Source organism: Vulpes lagopus, chromosome 1 (genome assembly GCF_018345385.1).
Source record: "Vulpes lagopus strain Blue_001 chromosome 1, ASM1834538v1, whole genome shotgun sequence".
NCBI classification, from domain to species: Eukaryota; Metazoa; Chordata; class Mammalia; order Carnivora; family Canidae; genus Vulpes; species Vulpes lagopus.
Genome location: NC_054824.1, coordinates 113,184,425 through 113,208,752, shown reverse-complemented (window position 1 = coordinate 113,208,752; position 24,328 = coordinate 113,184,425). Strand labels below are relative to the sequence as shown.

The window sequence follows — 24,328 nt, the reverse complement described above, 5'->3', positions numbered from 1 at the left end:
ATATTTCTAGACATAAGACATATATTATATGTTTTGCATGTTTTACAATTTTATTTAAGTGGTATTTTCTGTGTATGTCATACTTTAATTTTGCTTTTTTTAATGTTAAAAATGCTGTTTAAACTTCATTCACTTTGAAACATATATACCTAGTATATTTATTTTAGTGGTTATGTATTATTCCAAATTATCTTTTTCTGATTGAAGATAATATCAGTTTCTAACTTTTTGAAATTACAAGCTGATCTATAACTCAATGAGGATTCTTTTGTATCTCTTTTTCTGCTCACTAAATATATATGTACATTTATACACAAATAAACACATTCTATGTATATATGCAGAGGTGAAGTATACACATACACTCACATACACACTCAGACGTGACGTGGTTGGATTCTAACTACCCAGTTGCTCTGCAAAATAGTTACATTTTTTCACCTATCTATAAATTTTACATTTCCCTGATTACAGGTGAAGTTGAACATCTTTTTGTTTCCTTCCTCTGTCATTTGCCTATTCACATACTTTGATTATTTTTCTGTGGAATTGTTTTGTCATTTTTCTTATCTTGAAGATCTTTATGTTGTGAATACGAATCTTTGTGCTTTATGTGCATTTCACATATTCTACACTAATCTATGGCTTATACTTTCAGTGTATAGTGTTTTTGATGCTTGAAAGTTTTTAATTAAAATACTTTTTTTCATCTTTTCTTAAATATGTTTTGTGGTTTTGGTATTCTCTAAAAAACTTGAAGTCATAAAGATACTGTCCCATTTTTTAGTTTTCAGACTTAGACTTTGAATCCACTTGAGGATTGATTTTTGTTCGTGGTGTATATAGCACCTAATCAGTTGTCCTTGAATTACTCATTGAACACTTCCTTTCCTCACTAATTTGTTATTTCTGTCATTTACCTGACTTCCATATATATAATTGCTTTGAGCCTCTTTCTTCTCGTTCATTGGTGTAGTAGTCTCTCTCCAAACTTTAGCTTTATTAAAGTCTGATGTTTGATAGAAATATCCTCCACTCCTTTGTTCTTCTTCAAAATTTAATGTCAATTCTTAGTCCTTTGCTCTTGCAAATATATGTTTATTTATTCCATATATAAAAGATAGCCTTTGAATTAGTCTATAATTTCTAGGAAAAAATAGTATTTTTTTATGCATCAGTTTGAGAAAAATGGCCACCTCCAAAACAGAGTTCTTACACTGACTTAGGAATATTGGGGATAGCGCATATCCATTCCTGAAGCCCGTGATTGGTATGGTTCGGTTCCTGGCTGCCAGGCTGTGTCTGTCCTTGAACCTGCTTAGAACTACAGCTTGCCTAAATTCACAGATTAAGTTGGTGGGCTCCAACCCTTTCCTTTACCTCCTTTCAGAGTATGGGAGCCCCTCTCAAGTCTGTTAGCCCCATAGGCATCTGTCTATGAAAGCTCTTGGTCCCTCTCCCGCTCTGAGAAACTGGACTCCTTGGCAACCACCTCATTCCAGATCTGGAACAAATATAGTGGTTATCTCCATCCTTATTCACTGCTCTGAGTTGCTCCTAAAATTTTGTTTTACTTGTTTAAGAACCTGGATTTTCTTTCAGTTTTATATTTTTCTTTTTTATTCATTTTGTTGCTAAGCATTTGAAGCTAAGGGAAGTAACTTCAAAGCATGAAGTTAATGTACCATGATGGTTAAGGATAAAATTCTTGTTTTAATTGTGATGTAAAGGCATCAATGTACTTATTTTGCTACATTTTACTTTATAATTGAACTTCTGGAACAAGTCTATTCATCTCTGATGTTGAGTTCTATTTTCTAATAATCAATCTCAGAACCAGAACGGACAAATAACTGAATATTTGTCTGTTTCATTGGAGATATCTTTGTATTTTTGAGTATGTATGTGAGCATCCATTTTAATAAGGAGAATGTTCTTGTTTGGGTGTGACCTTGGGTAAGTTCTCTGTACTTCAGAGAACTTCAGTTCTCTGTACTTCAAGTAACTTCTCTGTACTTCAGTTTCCTTTTTGGTATATGTATTATAAAAATGTCTACCAGGGTAGGTGGCTCTGTGGGTTCAGCATCTGCCTTCGGCTCAGATCATGATCCCGGACCTGGGATTGAGACCCTTGTTGGGATCTCTGCTCATCAGGGTTTCTGCTTCTCCCTCTTCCTCTGCCCTTCCCATCGCTTGTGTATGCATTGCTCTCTCTCTCTCTCTCTCTCTCTCTCTCTCTCTCTCAAAAAAAAAAAAAAAGTCTACTTTGCAGTGTTATTGAGTTAATGTATGTAATGAGCTACTTGTATCAAGTAGTGAGAACAGTTGCTAGACACCTTGTAAATCCCCTATGTGCTTATTAACCCTACTAGTTCTCTCAGTTGTCTTTTTAGTCAGGAGTATTGTATTTGTCTCTTTTGTTCTCATGTTTTTTCTTCCCTCACAGGATTTAAGTGTTTTGATAAAGCATTATTCTCAAGTTGCAAAAATTTCCAAGAATCAAATTTTTTGCCTTTGCTATAAATGGAATCTTTTTTTATTTTTCAGCTTTGTGCTACTTGTATAGAGAAATGCAATCGATTTTTGTGTATTTATATCCCTGTGACCTTGTTTAACATGTTTATTCTAAAGATTTTTTTTACTGATTTTTTGGAGTTTATAAATCTATATTCCTATCATGATAATGATGGTTACAATTTATGAAACTGTGTACAAACACTGTGCTAAGATAATACAGTAAACTCTTTATGATTCAGAAAAGACTCCTATGTTAAGAATTCCCTATACTTCTTTCACAAAGATTTTCCTTCACCTGCTGGGCAGAGGGAAAAGTGTTTTGCCAGCTTAGAAAAGATGCATCTTGCATTCAAACTTGTTTCCCTGGCAGGACACATCCTTAACAGCATTTGAAATCCTTTCTCTCCTATCACATATGGGTTACTGTTACTCAAAGCTAACAACCTTTTGGACATATGATTACCATCTCAGAAAACTTACTGTCCATCCTCATCCCTGGTTCTTACAGCATCCCCACTTTTCATACATTTAAGTAGAGTTCCCACCCCCTCTTTCTGCAAGTCGATTTATGTTCCCTGGATCACATTATCTGATGTGCTAACAAGTCTTCCAGAAATAATGATACTGTAATACATGGTCCACTCCTCTTTCTCCAGAGCTGCATCACAGATTATTTTTGAAAGTGGGTGAAAACATCAAATAGCTCAATCTAGTTTGCCTTTACGTATGGGAAAAATGACTCAATTTTGTTTTACTATATTCTGTGTTTTAAAAAATACCATTAAATGCTGATCATATCTTTTATAACTTATAGAAACCTGGAATATGTTTCAGAATGGCTATGAGCTACATTTCTGAGGAATTTTATGTTAGTGGAACAATATGTGACTGGCAAACCATATTAATAAATTGGATTCTCTGTCCCTATTTTAAGCCCCCCACTACACTACTATTTTTGCAGGCATATTCAGGCATACCTTAAATACCATTTCCTCATAAATAACATTCTAAATCTGGTGTAAGAAGTATATAGGATAGTAAAAAGAGGCTTAGCCTGAGGAGGCAGAAGATCTTGATTTCTGAATGACCTTGGGCAAATCATATGAATTCTCTGGCCCTCAATTTATCCTATAAAACTAAAAAATTATAAATAAAAAATTTCAAAAGACTCAATTCTAAAGTTGATTAAGTATGAATAAAACTAAATTTTTAAAAGAAACACTAATAAATTATATGCATTTTTAAAAAATTATATGCATTTTATAAAAATTTTATTTATTTTTTATTTGAGAGAGATAGAAAGAGAGGGAGAGAAAGAGCATGAGTGAGGGGAGAGGCAGAGGGAGAGGGAGAAGCAGACACCCCGCTGAGCAGGGCACCTGACTCAGTGTTTTTTTGTTTTGTTTTCATATTTTATTTATTTATTCATGAGAGACACAGAGAGAGAGAGAGAGGCAGAGACACAGGCAGAGGGAGAAGCAGGCTCCCTGCAGGGAGCCCAATGTGGGACTCGATCCCAAGTCTCCAGGATCACAACCTAAGCCAAAGGCAGGAACTCAACTGACTGAGTCACCGAGGTGCCCCAAATTATATGCATTTTTGAAGAGTGAATTAAATATCAGTACAGGAAAAAAGTAAAGATTACTTAACAGTCTTTCTTACTGTTTGCTTTACTGTAATTTAAAATTTATTAATCTAAATAATCTCTACACTCAACATGGGGCTTGAACTCACCACCTGGAAGTAAAGAGTTGCCTGCTCCACTGCCTAAGTCAGCCAGGCACCCTTCTACCGCATTTTAAATCACACACTATAAGAGAGTTGAAATAGAACGTTTTGTTTGTGGAAATATTCAACTTAATATGCACATTTAATAACCAATCATTAACTGTATGCTTTATTTCCTGAATGTATCCTTCAATAATATAAAAGCTGGAACATCATCATAATGACTAATTTTCCTAATATGCAAAATAACGTGCTTTCTCAAGCACCCAACTAACTAATAGAGTATGATGTAGACACTAGGGAAAACAACAGCTCTCATCAACAACAAAAATACTGCAAGAGAAGCAAACCCCCTTCTGCTAGAAAAAGAAATACACCATATCAAAATGAAAAACATGTGGCAGAGTAATATTTGACATACTAACTCCCTTTGGGGCATCACTGCATTTCTGTTCTTGTGTTCCCAGGAATTCACCTTTTTGACTGCCAGATGTAGGTCTTTTCCGCTCCAGAGACTGGAGATCTCATAATTCTTCATTTTCAGGAGGTGGAAGACAAGCAAAATGCTTGGTCCAGGGGTAAACTGACAACTCACTTGAAGAGCAAGTTTCTGTGCAAGCAGAGGGAAGCGCTCCCAGGGCTGGTCCTGGTGATATTCTGAAGAGGGAGCCCTGTGCCTCACTGCCCTCCACAGAGGCCTGCTGAGCTCCAGAAGGTATGTGGAGTAGATGGTTCCAATGAGAAGGTCCCTGTAAAATTTAGAGATCACAAGATAGAGGTGACTGGTAATGATTAGAAAAGCCCATAAAGCAAACCAGATGTGAGATTCTCCTCTATCGTGCAGGAGCCGTAGGGCAGTGATGACAGGTCTAAGCTAAGACAGGCCTAGCACAATGCTGGCAGCTGTGCTCAACCTCCAAATGGCATGGGAGAGATCCTAAAGCTTCCTGCCACCCCCAAGAAGGGACATGAATGACCTGAGGGAAGGCTGAAACACTTGAAGGACGCTGGAGGTCAGCAGGGAGAAACACTGGCTTCCAGAGTGAGACCACACATTGATAAGGTGTCAATAGTCCCATGTACCAATGGGGCAAAAAGGTCCACTGAGCCCCAGGAAGAATGGTCGTGGCTTAGCAGATGCCAGGAGGTTAAAGAACAGGCTGAGCACAGCAGAAGCCTTGTGATGATCCGCTCCTCATCATCCCCCTACCCACACCCTAAAAACACCCACCCAGGCCCATGACTCCTTGGGTGACCTCACAAAGGAATGCCCCTCAGGAAGAAGGCAAGATCATGAATTAACTGAAGTTTCAATTTGAAACACCAGACACGTGACCACAGTTTCTGTTATTAGGCAGAATAATGCCTGAAACTGTGGATTAAGTCCCATTATTAGACAAATAATGGAAGTTATACATTTGTAGGCACCTGCAAAAATGGAATGTAACTGTTGCACACAATGTACAAAGGTCATGTCTGCTCTCTACACAGCGTTGAGGACGTAATTTTAGAATCTGGGTGGCTGTTTCTCTTAAGAACAGCTTTTTATCTAATGATAACATCCATGACATAAGGAACATTTTGGATATTTTTTTGGAAGGGGGAGCTTTTAGTCACTAGATGCTCATTTCTCTGTAATTATGAACTTGTAGAGTTTTAAAACTATAATTGTATTGGTTTGCTAAAGCTGTTGCAACAAAGTATCACAAACCAGGTGGCTTAAACATAGAAACATGTCATCCCATGGTTTTGGAGGCCAGAAATCAGAGATCAAGGCCTCAGTCCGCAGAGCCAGTTCCTTCTGAGTGCTTCATGGGAAGGATCTGGTCCAGACCTCACTCCTCAGCTCTGACATGGCCACCTCCTCCCTGTGTCTCTTAACATTGTCTTTCTTCTGTGTGTATCTGTCTAATTTCTAAATTAAATTTCTCCCTTTTTTATAAAAGTCTAAATTTGTGTCTAAATTTCTCCCTTTTTTTATAAAAGTGCCAGTCATATGGATTAGGATCCGTCTAATGATCTCATCCTTACTAACTACATCTGCAATGACTCTTTTTCCAACTAAGGTCACATTCTAAGATACTGAAGGCTAGCACTTCAACATACTGATCTTCAAGAGGACACATAATGATGATTTAGTCAGTGATGATTAAGCTATCAGAAAAAAAGTTTATTGGGTTTCCATGATTTCTGTTACTCTATATTTTCTGCAAAGATTCCTCAAAAATAATACCACAGAGGACAATAGGGAATGGTATTGGCTTCTGGCTTAATTCATTGTAAGTGAGCAGCACTATCACTAATGTAATTTGCCTTGAAAATATAAACGATTATCAGTATAAAGGTCTTTGTGTGTATTTCAGCAGCTCTAAGACACTATTGATTTTAGTTACACCATTATCTGTGTACTAATAGGAAAGAACTGTGACATGCTAAGTAGCTTTACCTTCCTGGAAGTCATTCCACAGTCTTTCAGGCTTAGTCTTGCACAAATCACCCTCCTGTAGAAAACACCCCCCTGCCACCACTGCATCATGTGACATATGACATGTTTGTTTACTTATTTGTTCCCTCTGTCTTTCTTTCTCCCCACTAGAATGCAGGTTCTATAGAAGAAAAGCTTTGGTCAATTTTGTTTGCCCACTCTCACCGACCCTGAAAGGGCCTGACATGTAGTAGGCACTCAGTGCTTATTTTCTGAATTTTTAAATAAATTCCATAAATTACATATCTCAAAGAGAATGTATGTATTGCCTGTATGTATGTAAATTTATTATGAGCACATACATTTTACTATGTACATTCTATATTCTGTATTATATACATGAATCAATATTTTTACATGGTTTGTCCATGTAGATATAATTACTGGCCACTTGTCTGGAACATTGAGCAAAATCATCAAAATGATCATATTTCTAAGCTTACTTGATATTAGCACCATCTAGAGAGGGGAATAAATGTCAGCGATTAATCTCGATACAAATTTTTCTTTCTTTCTCCACTCCTTTGTTATTGAGATGCACCACTGTCCTGAGGGAAGACAAGAGACTAGATGTTCACAAGCATATCAAGACACAGCCCTCCCCCATCTAATCACCCGGGTCACAGGCCTGCAGTTGGCCCTCAGACTGTGCTTTTGAGAGCCAGCTGCTTTTTCAAGGTTTGAACTGGCCTGAACCAGCCTCCATCTCTGCAGAAATGGATGGAAGGCGATGACAAGTTATGTGATTTGCCCATCTTGCTCTCTCTTGGGACCCTCCAGTTGGCATCATTGCTACTCTAGAAAAATTTAAAGGAAGAACTCCGTTAGTAATTTCAGGTCATTAGTGTCTTCAAGAGATTGACACCGCTGTTACTGAATATATACTACTAATAACAACTCACACATTCATGATGTGCTTATCCTAGCCTCAGCAGAGTGGTAGGTGTTAACATAGGTCCACCCGTGATTCCTCGGAACAGTCCTGCTCTACTCAGAACAATAAGGGTCACCCAAAGAAATCAGGCCCTGACACCTAGATCCTGTGAATGTTACCTTATTTGGAAAAAAAAGTCTTGTCTGTGTAATTCAATTAAGGAGCCTGAGAAAAGGAGATTATACTAGATGGACAAGGTGAGCCCCAAATGCATCATGAGTGTCCTGAGAGGAAGGCAGAGGAAGATGTGAGACAGGCAGAAGAGGGGGAGGTCAAGTGACCATGGAAGCAGAGAGAAAAGAAGCCAGCAGACACCCACACTGGAAAAGACAAGAAACGGATTCTCCCCTAAAGCCTCTGGAGGCATGGCTCTGCCAATACCTTGATTTTGAACACAAGATTAATTTCAGACTCTGGTCTCCAGAACTGTGAGAAAATAAATTTAGGTTATTTAAGCCACCAAGTTTGTGGTAATGTGCTACAACAGCCATGGAGACTAATTCACCTATGAAGTGAAAACTGACAGAATGTCCATTTTGAAACGTGTAACTGGTCCACATAATGGGAGAAAATGTTTCCATGTCATATATGTAATAAAAGATTATGTTTGCAATATATAAACAACTACAACTCAACAACAACTACAAAAACCTAATTAATAAATGGGCAAAAGACTCAGACCTTTCTATAGAGGAGATATATAGATGGCCAAAATGCACATGAAAAGATGCTCAATATCACTAATCATTATGGGAATGCAGGCCAACACCACGATGAGCTATCACTTCATACTCATTAAGATGGCTACCATAAAAAAAGAAATACTACATGTTGATGAGGATGTGGAGACATCGGAACCCCGTGCATTGCTGGTTGGAATGTAAGATGGTATGGCCACTGTGGAAAACATGATGGCACTTCCACAAAAAAGTAAAAGCAGAATTATTATATAATCCAACAGTTTCACTTCTGTGTATGTACACAGAATAATTGAAAGCAGAATCTTGAACATGTTCACAAAGCCAAAAAATGAAAGTAGCCCAAGTGTGCATTGACGGATGAACGGATGAGCAAAATGTGGTGTGTGTATACAATGAAATACTATCTAGCTTTCAAAAGGAAAACAATCCTGACACATGCTACAACATGGATGAATCATAAAGACATTATGCTGAGTAAAATAAGCCAGCCACAAATGTACAAATACTATACGATTCCACTTAAATAAGGTACCTAGAATAGTCAAATTCATACAGACATAAAGTAGAATGGTGGTTGCCAGGGGCTGGGAATAGGGAATGGGGAGTTATTGTTTCACGGGTATAGAGTTTTCATTTTGGGATGATGAGAAAGTTCTGGACGTGGATGGTGGAGATGGCCACACAACATTGTGAATAAACTAATGCCAGTGAACTGTACACTTAAAAACGGTCACATAAATTTTATATTATGCATATTTATCACAATAAAAAAGGATATCTGGGCATAGAGAGGATCACAAATCTCTCCACAGTTAATAAATTCTAGAGCCAAAATTAGAAGCCAAGTTTTCTGGCTTTAGGATCTGTGCTCTTAATTTCTGGGTTGTAGTTTTGAGGTAGATAATGAGGGAAATTTTTATTTTTAAAATCCCACTTTGAACAATACAAAGTGAAATTTCAGAATTGATGGTACAATTATCCTCCTCCAAATATTGGTAAGAACCAAAAATGTCATTTCCCAGCTACCTAACCAAGTAGGAAACAAAGCAATGAGACTTAGGCCACATGGCTTAATAAACTCATTCAGAAGACATTATTTTCATCCTTGTTGTAGCTATATGTATACATATATTCATACACGTATTTTCAAGCCTGTTGTACTTAATCCTTAATTATGAAGCACATCACAAAATAAGAGTGGAGATTTACTTGGGAATATATAATTCAGTGATCTTCTGTTTTTGGAAGCAGGAGGTCCATAGATTTAAGAATGTTTTGAAAACCAGTAGATACCTCCTCAAATGCTACCCTCCATATGCACAGAACAATTTGCATCTGACATTAAGAGGACCATAGAGCCCTAATGCTCTCCCTTGCATGAACCCTCTGTGGTCTCATGAATCTCATGGTAAGAACCTTTGGTTCTACAATTATGCAGGTAAAGGGATATTTTTAACAAAATATGACTCCACAAAATATTTTTTTTTAAACTATGGCCCAATTAAGGAGAGCTCACGAGATGAGCACTGGGTGTTACACTATATGTTGGCAAATTGAATTTAAATAAAAGAAAAAAGAAAAGAAAGCCATGGCCCAACACAGGGGATAGCTGCATTATATTAGAAAAAGCACTGGATTTGGAGGAATGAAAAAGGTTTAAAATGAGGGTCAGCCCTAGAGCCCTTATGCTGACCACTTAGCCTTGCTTTTAATGCATAAATGAAGGGACACCTGGGTGGCTCAGCAGTTGAGTGCCTGCCTTCCACCTAGGGCACAATCCTGGAGTGCCAGCATCGAGTTCCACATGAGGGTCCCTCCAGTGAGCCTGCTTCTCTCTGTGCCTGTGTTTCTGCCTCTGTGTGTGTGTGTGTCTCCCATGAAAAAATAAACAAAATCTTTTTTGAAAAATGAACTTGTGTACATTAAAAGGGCCTGTGAATTGTAAAACAATACAATCCTGGTACCTTTTTTAACTGTGTTCTAGCTTCATTACCAAGAAGAGACAAAAACATGTACTGCTTCTGGGAGGCAACTGAATGAGCTGACTCTCTGTGGGGACATGAAAAATCCAATCTATGTATTGTGTATATCAAATATGTGTTCCTAATTAGGCACATATTTTATATGAAACATATTTGGATTCGAATTCAGTAGGCAATTGAACCAGTTATCCATTTTACTTTCTATCTGTTCTTTCAGAGGCAATCCCACATGTTAGAAATGTATTGAAACTTGTGGGTGACTCTGATGTACCTAATTCTTCCTCTGATGCACCTAGAGTTTTATTTTCCTGTGTAAACACTCATACACATATACATCAACTCATACATGTTTATAATTACTAAGACTGAGATTCACAAAATGACAAAAATTGGCCCCAATCTCAATGATTCCTAAAGGAAGGCCAAAAGGAAGAAAGAATTCGCAGATAAAACCAATAGCTTGACAAATATAATCAGATTTCTTTAATCTGTTTATTAGTGGTTTTAAATTATTAAACTAAATCATAAGCATATAGAATATGAGGCTAAAGAAAAAACAGAAAATATGTGTTTTGTGGAATTTTAGGCTATTTGTATAGTTATTGTTTTTTTTAAAAAAATTTATTTATTTATTCGGGGGGCGGGGTGCAGAGACACAGAGGGAGAAGCAGGCTCCATGCGGGGAGCCCCACGTGGGACTCGATCCTGGGTCTCCAGGATCACGCCCTAGGCTGCAGGCAGCGCTAAACTGCTGCGCCACTGGGGCTACCTTTGTTTTATATATGATATAAAGTTACAAATCTGGACAAATTCAATTCTCCAAGGCCATTTCTCAATCTCAGGAAAGATGTGTAATGAGCATCTATTATCTTATTTGTATATTTTAGAAACTGCAAGAATTTACTGAAGAAATCTTATCTTTCTGAAAGATAACAATTACATGGTGCTATGAGCATATCCAGAACAGTGTTTTACTAGTGTAAGGAAGTCAACAAATACAATCAATTAGGAGAATAGGCTCTATTTGCTTGGAGACAAGAGAGGAAAGTGGTGAAGAACTTGGATTCTGGAGTCAAATGGCTTGGATTAAAATTCCACCTCCGCCACTTTTATTAGTTGTGTGAACTTGAGCAAACTACCTAACCTCTCCATGCCTTAATTTTGCTCTCTATAGAGAGGGGCTAATAACAATGCCTGCCCCATATTGTTTATTGTGGGGATTAAGTGAGGTTTCCTTTCGGCATGTTTAACCTGACACCTGGTGATTAACAAGCATCCAGTGTTATTTATGTAGACATTGGCTACCATGACTATAGTGATTGTCCTGGAAAAATCCCCATTCTTAAGATATAAGTTATTCTGTGACACTATGTAAGCTACTATTTTGTTGGTATCTTTCTCACTGGAATGATCCATCAGTGCAATGGAGACAAAGAGGTGTAACTGAAACAGAGAGGGGAACGTGTGGAAAGACAGGGGAAAAGATGAAGGACTGGAAGTAGAAGGATCTAGGAATGGCAGAGTGAGCATGGGGTCCCCATTACCAGGGGAGCATCCGTGAGCAACAGCCTCAGGGAAGGGAGAGCAGAGAGCATAAGTGCAGGTAGGGCTGGTGGAGTTGCTGGTGCCTGTGTGGGGAAAATAAAGTTCCTACAATTAACTTAGCCTGGATTCAAAGTAGAAAATGCTCAGAATAAAGCCATCAAGAAATGCTTCTGTACAGCAGTTTTCCAATTTTAGCCACGGAATCCTTTTCCCACGGGAAATCCAGACTATAAACCAGATAAAAAGCAGTGCTGCTCTGCCTGAAGAGATTTCTCTCCTGTGATGTCACCACCCCAACTGTGAAGTTGGGTGGGGATCATAGATCCCCTCTGCTCCTGGGATCCCACACACTTTTGGGGGTCTTGCTACCTGTCACTGGTATTCTCCCCAGGAACCACTTCTTTGTCATCATCATCATCGTTGTTGTTGTCCCTTCTCTTTCTTCCTCAAGCTAGAAAAAAATCCCTTTCTAGTTTTAGGACTATCTGCTCTAACTAACTACTTCTGCTACCCTAGGGAATCTTCATTACTTGAGGGTTTGTTTTTTTTATTTGACAGAGGCTGTTAGCTGTGGAAACTTCTAGTGCTTTCCTGCCCTGCCCTGCATCCCCAGAGCCTTTGAGGGGGGCTGGGCTCCCAGCTTAGCTGAATGGATGGAAGCAGGGCATAGAGGTGGGGAGGGGGGAGGGTGTCCTCAGGATATCTAGTCAGGCAGGCTTCTATTTATTAGAGGTGATTTGATTGTTTGTCTGCTCCATTAGACTGTAAATTCCACAAAGGCTGAATCCACATCAGTTTCCCTTCCCACTGTAACCAGGCAGCTCGCATAGTAACTGGCAAATGGTAGATACTCAATAAAGACTGGGGGAATAAATTAACTGCTAGAACTGCACAGAGGACTCTCGAAGAAGCACTCATTTGTCCAAAGCTTTGACAGAATGACACTTTAACCATCTGGAATTCATGCCGTCTTCTCTAAATCTCATGAATCCCCCTTTGCAGATTTTCCAATGGCTCTTGCTAAGCTGTCGGCAAGCATTACCTTATATCTTACTTAGCTCTTCTATTTAAAGGTCTTTATTTCTTCTGATGTATCTTCTGTAGAGGTGGCTAATCACTAGTCCTAACCCTTTCATTCAGCTCTTTATATACTTGAAAAGACTCAGGTCATCCCTCTGCTGACTTTCTTATGCACCATATGATTCAAAGTTCCTAATATTTTTTCACATATCTAATTTTTCATTACTTTTGGATGTTATTCTTTTTCTCTGATTTCAGCCAAATTTTTTCATGTCACTTTCTAAAAATGGTGGCCAGAGTGAAAATAGCATTTTATTGTCCGGCTGAGTTAATGTTTGCTCTGCATTCCTTCTGTAAACATACTAGCAGGTGCTCAAGGCACATGGATTGCTGAAGCCTGGGTCATGGACTATTGACTAGAAAAACTGAGATCAAGTTCAAAGCCTCACTCTGATACTTCTATCCATGTGAACTTAAGCAAATAATTTATTTTTAAAGATTTTGTTTATTTATTCATGAGAGACATAGTCAGAGACATAGGCAGAGGGAGATAGGCAGAGACATAGGCTTCCATAGGAAGCCTGATGCGGAACTCGATCCCAGGACCCAAGGACTATGACCTGAGCCAAAGGCAGACGCTCAACCACTAGAGCCACCCAGGTGCCCCTAAATAAGTGATTAATGTTGTACAGTATTCACAGTATTCACTGAGCTGACCTCAGTGTGCCGTTGGGGGTAAATGAGCTAATGCAGTTAGAATCGTGGCTGGTACAAAGTATGGGTTCAATATTAGTGATTATTTGTTGTTGTCATTATTGCTGTTGTCATTATTGCTATTACCTTTCAGTCACAGTGCACTCAAAAGAATTTTAAAATATAGTGAGTCATAGGAAGGCTGTGGTAGAGGAGAAAGGAAAGTGGTGGTAAGAAAAGGGCACAAAGGTGAGTGGAGACCATAGATTCTTGCCTACGTTATTAACTCTCAACTTTTATCACCAAGTCCAGCATGATGCCTGGTTCATGTTAGATGTCAATAAATATTTATTGGATTGGATTAATAAAATTTACCCTCTCACATATATAACCTCTTTCTCAGAAGTGACACTGTTTTTTAAGATTTATTTATTTATTTGAGAGAGGGGAATTGGAGAGACAGAGGGAGAGAGAATCCCAAGCAGACTGCTTGCTGAGCATGGTGCTGGAAGTGGGGCTCAATCTCATGACCTTGAGATCACGACCGGAGACAAATGTTTAACCAACTGCACCAGCCAGGCACCTCAGCAAGCAACATTTTTTTTTTTAAGCAAGCAACATTTTTTGATGCAAGTTTTCCCACTTACTGGCCATATGACTAAGGGAAATGTAATTGACACATCTGAGTCTGAATCATCATTTATCCATTAGTTATGATTCTAGAATCCTGGGTTGAAATGAAAATTAAACCACATAATATTCTTGGTATTTCATATGTGTTTAGTAATGTTCTCTGATATTGTTATTGTACAAAACATGGCGGAGACATCAATGATGTCCCCAGGAAGTGAATTTAGGCTGAGATGGTAGCTTTCCAAAGATTTTAGTAAGAAATATTTTGTATATTCCTTAGCTCCCCCTGACCTTAGTATTTAACAGATAATTGCCAGAGCTGTTGTGGAATTCCAATCTTGGGGAAATGATGTCTCTTTGTTTTTGCAAGCAATTTTTTAAACCTGTTAAATGACCACGAACAAACTAAATGTCTCCCTAGAGGGACTTCCTCGGAGAAAATTTCCCATCCCCTGTCTCCAGGCAGCATTTTATAGCACTTTTAAGAAAACTCTAGAATTGTTTCTACAAGAATTGTGACTCACAGTCCACTGAAGGGCTGCAGGTGAGGAGGCTCTGTACAGACATGGTACATCTCCAGGTGTGCTCAGAAGTCTGTTCAGAAGGTCCATCATGCCAGGCTGGTAACAACCTGACACAACATAAAGACCCAAACCCAATCTTTGAGTGGCTCCACAGCAGAAGAGCAAGATCTTGTTGTTGGCCTGATGATGCTCACAAGCTGTGCTTTGCAGAGTGTGGCTGAGCCGTATGCCTGGGATCTGCCCTGCGGTGCCCACCCAGCCTCCAGGAGAGTGCACACTGCCCTTTTCACCAAGGGCTCCTGGGGCTGCGCTCAATCACATGGCTTCTGCTGCAACATGATAGTCTTTCATTCATGCTGTTCCTGTCTTTGACTAGCTAGGGGTCCTATAAAAATCCTAATTGTTTAATATGCTGCTCAGATTCCTGCTCCCCAAAGAAAACAACAGCCACACAGATGTGAACACCTTCTATGTAACACCAGTGATTATAATCCAATACCATATCTCAAGCCCCCTCCTGACCAAAGTCATCTCAAGAATATAAAGAAAATTTGATGCTGTCTTTGGGCTGATCCCTGGCGGGCATTTTGAGAACAGCTGCCCTGCAGCCTGTGCGCCCCCTGCATGGCCCCTTGTGGAAGCCTGAGTCTTTCTCCCTTTGTCTCATAGCCATGTCCACCAACGAGAATGCTAATTTACCAGCTGCTCCTCATAACGGATTCAAGAAGAAGGGGAAAGACAGTACAGAAATGAGGCAGTGCTGAACAGAAGTTAATGCGGAGCTGAGGAAAGCTAAGAAGGATGACCAGATGCTGATAAGGAGAAATGTTAAGCTCACATCCTGATGACACTACTTCACTGCAGGAAAACAACCAGGGCACTGTGAATTGGTCTGTTGATGACATTGTCAAAGGCATAAATAGCAACAATTTGAAAACCAGCTCCAGGCGACTCAAGCTGCTAGGAAACCACTTTCTAGGGAAAAATAGGCCCCCATACACAGTATATAATCTGGGCTAGTTTGCTTCCAAAATTTGTGTTCTTCTTGGGCAGAACTGATCATAGTCCCATTCAGTTTGAATCTGCTTGGTCCCTCACTAACATTGCTTCTGGAACATCAGAATAGACCAAGGCTGTGATAGATGGAGGTGTTACCCCCACCTTCCTTTCTCTGTATGCATCTCCCCATGCCCGCCTCAGTGAACAAACTGTATGGGTTCTAGGAAACCTTGCAGGTGATGGTTCAGTTTCCTGAGACTTGGTTATCAGGTATGGGCAGTTGACCCCCTGTTGGCTCTCCTTGCAATTCCCGACATGTCATCTTTAGCATGTGGTTATTTACGTCATCATACCTGGATACTTTCAAACCTTTGTTGCAACAAGAATCTTATACCTACATCCGATGAATGCTGTTGAGCAGATTCTTCCTACCTTAGTTTGTCTTCTGCATCATGGTGATCCAGAAGTATTAGCAGATACCTGCTGGGTCATTTGCTACCTTACTAATGGCCCAAATGAATGTATTGAAATGGTTGTGAAAACAGGAGTTGTGCTCCAACTTATGAAGTTTCTAGGAGCTGCTGAATTGCCCATTGTGACTCCTACACTAAAAGCCATAGAAAGTACTGTCACTGGGACAGATGATCAGATCTGTGTTGTAATAGATGCAGGAGCACTTGCTGTCTTTCCCAGCCTGCTAATGAACCCCAAATTAATATTCAAAAGGAAGCTATATGGACAATGCCAAACATCACAGCTGCTCACCAAGGACCAGGTACAGCAAGTTATAAATCACGAATTAGTCCCATTCCTTGTTGGTGGTCTCTCTAAGGCAGACTTTAAGATACAAAAGAAAGCTGTATGGGCTGTGACCAACCACACAACTGGGAGAACATTTGAACAGATTGTTTACCTTGTTCATTGTGACATAATAGAACCATTGATGAACCTCTCGACTGTGAAAGATCCCAAACATATTCTGGTTATTCTGGATGCCATTTTAAGTACCTTTCAGGCTCCTGAGAAAGTAGGTGAAAATGAGAAACTTAGTATAATGATTGAAGAGTGTGGAGGTTTGAACAAAATTGAAACTCTATAAAACCATGAAAACGAATCTGTGTACGAAGCTTCATTAAACTTGACTGAGGGGTACCCGGGTGGCTCAGTCAGTTAAGCATCCAACTCTTGACTTCAGGTCATATCTCAGGGTCATGAGATCGAGCCCCAAGTCGGGCTCCTTGCTTGGTGGGGAGCCTGCTTCTCCTTCTTCCTGCCTGCCGCTCTCCCTGCTCATGCTCTCTCTCTGTCAAATAAATAAATAAAATCTTTAAAAAATAAAAAATAAACTTGATTATAACCATTTCTCTGTAGAGGAAGAGGAAGATCAAAATGTTGTGTTAGAAGCTACATCTGAGAGCTCCCAAGTTCAAGATGGCACTTCTGGGAACTTTAACTTTTAGATTGTACAGCTGAAGCAAAAAATTGTTTGTTGTGTACTACATTAGCATAAATTTGTCTTACCATTTCTCTATTATTTTTTTTTATTTTTTTATTTTTTATTTTTTTTAATTAATTTTTATTGGTGTTCAATTTACCAACATACAGAAAAACACCCAGTGCTCATCCTGTCAAGTGTCCACCTCAGTGCCCGTCACCCATTCCCCTCCAACACCCGCCCTCCTCCCCTTCCACCACCCCTAGTTCGTCTCCCCGAGTTAGGAGTCTTTATGTTCTGTCTCCCTTCCTGATATTTCCCAACATTTCTTCTCCCTTCCTTTATATTCCCTTTCACTATTATTCGTATGTCTTTTTTAATGTGTTTTATTGGGACACCTGGGTGGCTCAGTGGTTGAGCACCTGCCTTTAGCAGATGAGCCAGGGGTCCTGGAATCAAGTCCCCTTAGGGAGCCTGCTTCTCCTTCTGCCTGTGTCTCTGCCTCCTCTCTCTGTGTCTCTCAGAAATGAATAAATAAAATATTTTTTTAAAAATGAAAAAATAAATGTGTTTTGTTATTGTCACAATTTTTACAAGGAACTATCCTTGAATAGTTCCAAACTCTACATGCTGTATGAAGGTCTTCCTCTCAGTGGGTTTCTTATTTCTTTGTAGAATCTCATATATCACAGTATCCTTTAAGTAAAGATTAAATTTCACCCTTTAAAAAAGAATATAAGAAAAAAAAATAAAATAAATAAATAAATGAATAAATAAATAAATAAATAAAAAAGAATATAAGGGAAATTCAGTTTTAGAAGATGCTTAGATATTGGTACATCCCATGAGTGGACTGAACTGTTTTTTTTTTTCACTTTCAAGATGATGTTTAAATTCTAGTTAGTCAACATATATTGTATTATTAGTTTCAAGGGTAGAATTTAGTGATTCATCACTTGTGTATAACACCCAGTGTTCATCACAATAAGTGCCCTCCTTGTATTATGCTGAATGAAGTAAGTCAATCAGAGAAGGACAAACATTATATGTTCTCATTCATTTGGGGAATATAAATAATAGTGAAAGGGAATATAAGGGAAGGGAGAAGAAATGTGTGGGAAATATCAGAAAGGGAGACAGAACATGAAGACTCCTAACTCTGGGAAACGAACTAGGGGTGGTGGAAGGGGAGGAGGGCGGGGGGTGGGGGTGAATGGGCGACGGGCACTGAGGGGGGCACTTGACGGGATGAGCACTGGGTGTTATTCTGTATGTTGGTAAATTGAACACCAATAAAAAATAAATTTATTTAAAAAAAATAAGTGCCTTCCTTAATGCCTGTCACCCAGTTACCCCAACCTCCCACCTGCCTCCCTTCCAGCAACCCTTACTTTGTTCTCTGTTCAAAATAATCATCTAAATAGATATTAAAAAAGGAATGTGACCTCTCTCTAATAAAATCATAAATATACATGGAAATGTAGGGATGCTTTCTCACAGTGATGAAGAATATGTGGTTTAAATCAGAAATGAGCATTGTACTTAAATGCAACTACTAGAAATATTCTCATTAAAAATCCAGAATAAAATAAAGGAGCCCAAGATAATGATTAATATTTAATAAGTAGTTTTTGACAATTACAAAAGAACAAAAACAAAAATTAGATGCATAGGTATAGAAAAGAAAAATATAAAATTATTATACCTTGTGAATGACAGACATACTTGTAAACCTGAAATGGTAAAAGAATCAGTTGAAAAATCATGAAAAATTTTAAATACAATGATGTGATTACAAAATAGATTTATTAAAATTTGGGCAGCCCAGGTGGCTCAGCAGTTTAGTGCCAGCTTCGGCCCAGGGTCTGATCCTGGGGACCCAGGATCGGGTCCTGCATCAGGCTCCCTGCATGGAGCCTGCTTCTCCCTCTGCCTGTGTCTCTGCCTCTGTGTGTGTGTGTGTGTGTGTGTCATGAATAAATAAATAAAATCTTTTTTAAAAAACATATATTAAAATTTATAGTGTTCATATATATATATCAGCAATGGCCACTTTTTTAAAAATTACAATTTAAAATGTTTCATTCTTGGGATCCCTGGGTGTCGCAGCGGTTTGGCGCCTGCCTTTGGCCCAGGGCGCGATCCTGGAGACCCGGGATCGAATCCCACATTGGGCTCCCGGTGCATGGAGCCTGCTTCTCCCTCTGCCTGTGTCTCTGCCTCTCTCTCTGTGTGTGTGACTATCATAAATAAATTAAAAAAATTTAAAAAAATAAAATGTTTCATTCTTAATAGTAACTAACTAGACAGTATGCCTGGATACACTGTCATAAAAAAAAAAAAAAAAACCCTGTTGTGGTCTAAATGGGGGGGAAAAGGCAAAACATGAAGCATTAGAGAGATTAAAGTAAATGAAGTGATACACATGAAAATAGGGTCTCTGGGTCTCCGTGGCAGCCTGGCAGCAGATGCTCAAGAAGACCTGAGCTAGCCCAGCTGGTGCTGGAGCTCCTCAGACTTTCCAGGCAAGCTATTGGTAGCTTTGGTACTGATGGGGCTTTGGTAGCTCCCCCATTCCTCTGCCTAGATCCTTGATCCCCGGATATCATCGTGTCTCCCCTCCCCATCTGCTCCCTGCTTTGGCTCAAAAGTTACCTGGCTGAAACTCACTCTGACCATTCTATTAAAAATTACAAGATATCCCTTGGGCCCATCCACCTTACTCTGCTTTATTTTTCCCATTGTACTTTTGTTTGTGTGCTGCTTCCCCCTACTAATAATGTAATCTCCAGGAGGGAAAGGTCTTTTTAGTTCAACTGTTGCATAACTGAATGAATGAATGAAAGAAAATGTACGTAAAGTTTAAAGATAGGAAGAAAAGCACGAGAAATAAAACATTAAATATGCTATGGTAATGGTATTCTGATGATCTTTTTTCTTTTATTTCCGAAACGTTTTGTAACTTAGGTTATGATTTTTATTTATTAAAATGAATTTATATTTTAATAGGATTATGGCTCTGCTTAGCTAGTTCCTTTCCCAACTTGTTTGCAGGGAAAAGGTGTATACAGGGAACAGACAGTCTCATTATACAGCTTAACCACAAAAACAAGCATACAATCTATTTTCATTAAGTCTGTTTTTGATTTCATTGTTTTATTTCTTTTAATAAATTTATTTTTTATTGGTGTTCAATTTACCAACATACAGAATAACACCCAGTGCTCATCCCGTCAAGTGCCCCCCTCAGTGCCCGTCGCCCATTCACCCCCACCCCCCGCCCTCCTCCCCTTCCACCACCCCTAGTTCGTTTCCCAGAGTTAGGAGTCTTTTTTTTTTTAATTTTTTTCTTAACTTTTATTTATTTATGATAGTCACACAGAGAGAGAGAGAGAGAGAGAGGCAGAGACACAGGCAGAGGGAGAAGCAGGCTCCATGCACTGGGAGCCCGACGTGGGATTCGATCCCGGGTCTCCAGGATCGCGCCCTGGGCCAAAGGCAGGCGCTAAACCGCTGCGCCACCCAGGGATCCCGAGTTAGGAGTCTTTATGTTCTGTCACCCTTCCTGATATTTCCCACACATTTCTTCTCCCTTCCCTTATATTCCCTTTCACTATTATTTATATTCCCCAAATGAATGAGAACATATAATGTTTGTCCTTCTCCGATTGACTTACTTCACTCAGCATAATACCCTCCAGTTCCATCCACGTTGAAGCAAATGGTGGGTATTTGTCGTTTCTAATGGCTGAGTAATATTCCATTGTATACATAAACCACATCTTCTTTATCCATCATCTTTCGATGGACACCGAGGGTCCTTCCTCAGTTTGGCTATTGTGGACATTGCTGCTAGAAACATCGGGGTGCAGGTGTCCCGGTGTTTCATTGCATCTGTATCTTTGGGGTAAATCCCCAACAGTGCAATTGCTGGGTCGTAGGGCAGGTCTATTTTTAACTCTTTGAGGAACCTCCACACAGTTTTCCAGAGTGGCTGCACCAGTTCACATTCCCACCAACGGTGCGGGAGGGTTCCCTTTTCTCCGCATCCTCTCCAACGTTTGTGGTTTCCTGCCTTGTTAATGTTCCCCATTCTCACTGGTGTAAGGTGGTATCTCATTGTGGTTTTGATTTGTATTTCCCTGATGGCAAGTGATGCAGAGCATTTTCTCATGTGCATGTTGGTCACGTCTTTGTCTTCTCTGTGAGATTTCTCTTCATGTCTTTTGCCCATTTCATGACTGGATTGTTTGTTTCTTTGGTGTTGAGTTTAATAAGTTCTTTATAGATCTTGGAAACTAGCCCTTTATCTGATACGTCATTTGCAAATACCTTCTCCCATTCTGTAGGTTGTCTTTTAGTTTTGTTGACTGTATCCTTTGCTGTGCAAAAGCTTCTTATCTTGATGAAGTCCCAATAGTTCATTTTTGCTTTTGTTTCTTTTGCCTTCATGGATGTATCTTGCAAGAAGTTACTGTGGGTGAGTTCAAAAAGGGTGTTGTCTGTGTTCTCCTCTAGGATTTTGATAGAATATTGTCTCACATTTAGATCTTTCATCCATTTTGAGTTTATCTTTGTGTATGGTGTAAGAGAATGGTCTAGTTTCATTCTTCTGCATGTGGATGTCCAATTTTCCCAGCACCATTTACTGAAGCAACTGTCTTTCTTCCAATGGATAGTCTTTCCTCCTTTACCGAATATTAGTTGACCATAAAGTTCAGGGTCCACTTCTGGGTTCTCTATTCTGATCCATTGATCTATGTGTCTGTTTTTGTGCCAGTACCACACTGTCTTGATGACCACAGCTTTGTAGTACAACCTGAAATCTGGCATTGTGATGCTCCCAGCTATGGTTTTAGTTTTTAAAATTCCCCTGGCTGTTCAGGGTCTTTTCTGATTCCACACAAATCTTAAGATAATTTGTTCTAACTCTCTGAAGAAAGTCCATGCTATTTTGATAGGGTTTGCATTAAACATGTAAATTGCCCTGGGTAACATTGACATTTTCACAATATTAATTCTTCCAATCCATGAGCATGGAATATTTTTCCATCTCTTTGTGTCTTCCTCAATTGTTTTCAGAAGTGTTCTATAGCTTTTAGGGTATAGATCCTTTACCTCTTTGGTTAGGTTTATTCCTAGGTATCTTATGCTTTTGGGTGCAATTGTCAATGGGATTGACTCCTTAATTTCTCTTTCTTCAGTCTCATTGTTAGTGTATAGAAATGCCACTGACTTCTGGGCTTTGATTTTGTATCCTGCCATGCTACCAAATTGCTGTATGAGTTCTAGCAATCTTGGGGTGGAGGCTTTTGGGTTTTCTATGTAGAGTATCATGTCATTGGCGAAGACGAAGAGTTGACTTCTTCTTTGCCAATTTGAATGCCTTTAATGTCTTTTTGTTGTCTGATTGCTGAGGCGAGGACTTCCAGTACTATGTTGAATAGGAGTGGTGAGATTGGACATCCCTGTCTTGTTCCTGATCTTAGGGGAAAGGCTCCCAGTGCTTCCCCATTGAGAATGATATTTGCTGTGGGCTTTTCATAAATGGCTTTTAAGATGTTGAGGAATGTTCCCTCTATCCTACGCTCTGAAGAGTTTTGATCAGGAATGGATGCTGTATTTTGTCAAATGCTTTCTCTGCATCTAATGAGAGGATCATATGGTTCTTGGTTTTTCTCTTGCTGATATGATGAATCACATTGATTGTTTTACGAGTGTTGAACCAGCCTTGTGTCCCGGGAATAAATCCTACTTGGTCATGGGGAATAATTTTCTTAATGTATTGTTGGATCCTATTGGCTAGTATCTTGTTGAGAATTTTTGCATCCATGTTCATCAGGGGTATTGGTCTGTAATTCTCCTTTTTGATGGGGTCTTTGTCTGGTTTTGGAATTAAGGTGATGCTGGCCTCATAGAACGAATTTGGAAGTATTCCATCTCTTTCTATATTTCCAAAGAGCTTTAGTAGAATAGGTATGTTTCTTATTTAAACGTTTGTAGAATTCCCCTGGGAAGCCATCTGGCCCTGGACTTTTGTGTCTTGGGAGGTTTTTGATGACTGCTTCAATTTCCTCCCTGGTTATTGGCCTGTTCAGGTTTCCTATTTCTTCCTGTTCCAGTTTTGGTAGTTTGTGGCTTTCCAGGAATGCGTCCATTTCTTCCTAATTGACTAATTTATTGGCGTATAGCTATTCATAATATGTTTTTAAAATCATTTGTATTTCCTTGGTGTTGGTAGTGATCTCTCCTTTCTCATTCATTATTTTATTAATTTGAGTCTTCTATCTCTTCTTTTTAATAAGGCTGGCTAATGGTTTATCTACCTTATTAATTCTTTCAAAGAACCAACTCCTGGTTTTGTTGATCTGTTCACAGTTCTGGTCTCGATTTTGTTGAGAACTGCTCGAATCTTTATTAACTCTCTTCTTCTGCTGGGTGTAGGATCTATTTGCTGTTTTTTCTCTAGCTCCTTTTTTAATTTTTTTTCTTTATTTATTTATGATAGTCACACACACAGAGAGAGAGAGGCAGAGACACAGGCAGAGGGAGAAGCAGGCTCCATGCACCGCAATCCCTCCAGGATTGCGCCCTGGGCCAAAGGCAGGCGCCAAACCACTGTGCCACCAAGGGATCCCCTTCTCTAGCTCCTTTATGTGTAAGGTTAGCTTTTGTATTTGTGTTTTTTCCAGTTTTTGAATGGATGCTTGTATTGCAATGTATTTCCCCCTTAGGACTGCTTTTGCTGCATCCCAAAGATTTTGAACGGTTGTATCTTCATTCTCATTAGTTTCCATGAATCTTTTTAATTCTTCCTTAATTTCCTGGTTGACCCTTTCATCTTTCAGCAGGATGGTCCTTAACCTCCACGTGTTTGAAATCCTTCCAAACTTCTTGTTGTGATTTAGTTCTAATTTCAAGGCATTATTGTCTGAGAATATGCAGGGGACGATCCCAATCTTTTGGTATCGGTTCAGACCCGATTTGTGACCCAGTATGTGGTCTATTCTGGAGAAAGTTCCATGTGCACTTGAGAAGAATGTGTATTCAATTGAGTTTGGATGCCAAGTTCTGTAGATTATCTGTGAAATCCATCTGGTCCAGTGTATCATTTAAAGCTCTCGTTTCTTTT

The 24,328-nt window shown here is 39.2% G+C and overlaps 1 pseudogene; it reads left to right on the top strand.

Annotated features, from left to right (window-relative positions):
* Positions 1 to 15,433: 15,433 nt before the first annotated feature.
* LOC121472152 lies at positions 15,434 to 17,221 on the top strand (annotated as a pseudogene).
* Positions 17,222 to 24,328: the final 7,107 nt, after the last annotated feature.